The 3567-nt window shown below is 39.5% G+C and overlaps 1 pseudogene; it reads left to right on the forward strand.

Moving 5' to 3' along the window:
- The first annotated feature begins 1749 nt into the window (after positions 1–1749).
- LOC100018395 (eukaryotic initiation factor 4A-I-like) lies at positions 1750–3105 on the forward strand (annotated as a pseudogene).
- The last annotated feature ends 462 nt before the right edge of the window (positions 3106–3567 follow it).

Consider the following 3567-nt stretch of genomic DNA (forward strand, 5'->3'; position numbering starts at 1 on the left):
TGGTTCTGCTCATTTCACTTTGCATAAATTCATGTAGATCTTTCCAGGCCTTTCTTAAATCATCCTTCACATCATTCCTTAAAGCACAGAATCATATACCACAACTTGTCCAACCATTCCCTAATTGATGGACATCCCCTTAGTTTCTAATTCTTCCATCACAAAAAAGAGCTGCTATAAATATTTTTGCACAAACAGATCGTTTCCTCCCTTTTAAAAATTTCTTTAGGATACAGACCTAGTAGTGGTATTTCTGGGTCAAAGGAATGCACAGTTCTAAAGCTCTTTGAGCATAGTTCAAAATTGCTTTCCATAATAGTTGGATCAGTTGGGAGGTGGATTTCTGATAATTAAGGGTATGAAGAAGAAACTGGTGTTTTAAAAAGTCCATTCCTAATTAGAAAACATTCTTTCAGAAATGAAGTAAAGACCAAAGATTAGCTCAAAATGATTTAGATATAAAAGTATTTACTTAAATACTTACTTAAATCATGCTTATTTAAGTTATTTTACTTAAATATTTACTTAAATCATGCTTATTTAAGCATGATTTAGATAGAAAAAGTTACATTATAAATTAGAGGAACAAAAAAGAAAATATCTTTTCACAGCCATGGATAGGGGAAGAGTTCATGACTAAAGAAAGAATAGAGAGAATCATAGAAGATAATAAGGAGAATTTTTTTAAATGCACAAACAAAACCAATGAGTTAAAATTACAAGGAAGTTAATGGGTATTTTTTTTCTGAAAAAGTTCTCATATATAAAATGAATTGATCAAAATATATTAGAATAAATTGTCCACAGAGATCAAATAAAAGGGGGAAAGTACCTATATATACGCATATATAGAAAACAGCTTTTTGTGGTGACAAAGATTTAGAAATTGAAAGTATGCTTCAATTTGGGAATAGGTAAGCTAATTATGGAATATGAATGTGAATGAACTCTATGTAAAATTGTGATGGAATACTATTGAGATGCAAGAATTGAGAAGGGGGAAGTTGGGTGGTGCAGTGGATTGTGAACCAGGCCTAGATATGGGAGGTCCTAAATTCAAATCTGGCCTCAGACACTTCCCAGCTGTGTGACCCTGGGCAAGTCACTTAACTCCCATTGCCTAGCCTTACCACTCTTGTGCCTTGGAACCAACACACAGTATCGATTCTTGGAAGGTAAGGGTTTAAAAAAAAAAAAAGAATTGTGAAGATGATTTCAGAGAAACCTACAAAGACTTATATGAATTAAGGCAAATTGAACTGAGTAGAATCAGAACAATTTATAAAATAGCATTGTAAAAACAAGCACAGTTGAAAGATAGGAACTCTAGTCAATTAACCATTATTCTAGAGAGCTTATGAAGAAACATGCCCATCCAAAGGGCACAAAAAGTATTGTTAAGCAAAAACTTCATTTGGCCTTAGTTATATGGAATGTAATCCTCTGCCCACTGAATAGCATCATACCCCAATGATGGACATAATCTCAAATCTCTACTCTTCTCATAAGAACTTTAACCTGATTATTCCATTCATGAGATGGTGTATTGTCTGATGTGTACTAACATCCTTATGAATAACTCTCTGCTGTGAGAAGCATCAGCAATTCACCTCCATTGTTCCTGACCCCAAAATGGAGAGCCCTTAATTGTACAGTTCTGTTTTCTTCAGGCTCAGACCATTCAGCTAGACCCAAACCTTTATAAATAAAAGTTTTGTCTACTCTGTCCCTCAAGACCTAATGTACCCTAGTTCCCAGGATCATGTCTGCCAGTCAGGATTCCCGATCCAGAGACAATGGCCCTGATGGAATGGACCCTGATGGAGTCATCCAGAATAACTGGAAGGAGATTGTGGATAGCTTTGATGAGATGAACCTCTCAGAATCTCTTCTTCATGTTATATATGCCTATGGTTTTGAGAAGCCATCTGCCATTCAGCAACGTGCAATTCTTCCTTGTATCAAGGGTTATGATGTTATTGCTCCAGCCCAGTCTGGGACCGGGAAGACTGCTACCTTTGCCATTTCCATTTTGCAACAGATTGAACTGGACTTAAAGGCTACACAGGCCTTGGTTTTGGCACCTACTAGAGAGCTTGCTCAGCAGATTCAGAAGGTAGTGATGGCATTGGGAGACTACATGGGTGCCTTATACCATACCTGTATTGGAGGCACAAACGTTTGGGCTGAAGTTCAGAAATTGCAGATGGAGGCTCCCCACATCATTGTGGGCACCCCAGGCAGAGTCTTTGACATGCTTAATTGGAGATACCTATCTCCTAAATACATCAAGATGTTTGTTCTGGATGAAGCAGATGAAATGTTGAGTCATGGTTTTAAGGACCAGATCTATGACATATCCCAGAAACTCAGTGGCAATACTCAGGTGGTACTCCTGTCAGCCACCATGTCCAGATGTGCTGGAAGTGACCAAGAAGTTTATGAGGGATCCTATTGACATTGGAAGGCATTCATCAGTTTTACATAAATGTGGAATGAGAGGAGTGGAAGCTAGATACCTTGTGTGATCTGTGTGAAACGCTGACTATTACCCAAGTTGTTATCTTCATCAATACCCGCCGAAAGGTGGATTGGCTCACTGAGAAAATGCATGCCCATGCTTTTACTGTCTCTGCAATGCATGGAGACATGGACCAAAAAGAACGTGATGTTATCATGAGGGAATTTCGCTCAGGCTCCAGTCGGGTGCTTATTACCACTGACCTATTGGCTAGAGGCATTGGTGTTCAACAAGTATCTTTGGTTATTAATTATGACCTTCCCACCAACCGGGAGAATTACATTCATAGAATTGGCCATGGAGGGTGATTTGGTCGTAAAGGTGTGGCCATCAACATGGTGACAGAGGAAGACAAGAGGATCCTTTGAGACATTGAGACCTTCTACAACACCTCCATTGAGGAAATGCCTCTCAATGTGGCTGACCTCATCTGAGAGGCTTCCCCACCTGATTTCACCCAGGGCCCTGCTCTCTGGGATGGGCGAGGGGGAGCTGGAAGGAAGGGGTGAACAAGGGATGGACACCTTTGTCATTTTTTCCCTTTTTTTTTTTACTTTGAGTAAATGTCAATTTTTGAGGCAAAAGGAACTGTGAACCTTTAGACACTCTTTTCTTTGGGGCAGGTTTATGCCCTTGGTGCCTACATCTCCCCCAACTCCTTTCCTTAACTCCAAAACACTAATTCAACCCTTCACTGTTTCAAGCCAATCTGTCCCCCATTCCCAGCAGCCAAATACCTCTCTCCCAAAAAGGTAGTTGAGAGGCCATGATTAGCCATTCTACCCCACTTCCTGTTCCTGGACAAAATTTGGGAGACCTACTCCCCCATGAGGCTAGAATGGCTCAGTGGGTTGGCTCACCCCCCAGGTAAAGGGAGCAGGGGAGAGAAAGTAGTCATTTTTACGTTTTTGTTTTGTATAGTATTTATTGATTCAGGAAAAGAAACCACGAAATTCTGAATAAAATTACTTGGAAACTGAAAAAAAAAAGACCTAATGTACCACTCTTTTAACTTATAGTTCAGCTTACTGGGAAGATTTTTCAAG

The sequence above is a fragment of the Monodelphis domestica genome, chromosome 4 (assembly GCF_027887165.1).
Source record: "Monodelphis domestica isolate mMonDom1 chromosome 4, mMonDom1.pri, whole genome shotgun sequence".
Classification (NCBI taxonomy): domain Eukaryota; kingdom Metazoa; phylum Chordata; class Mammalia; order Didelphimorphia; family Didelphidae; genus Monodelphis; species Monodelphis domestica.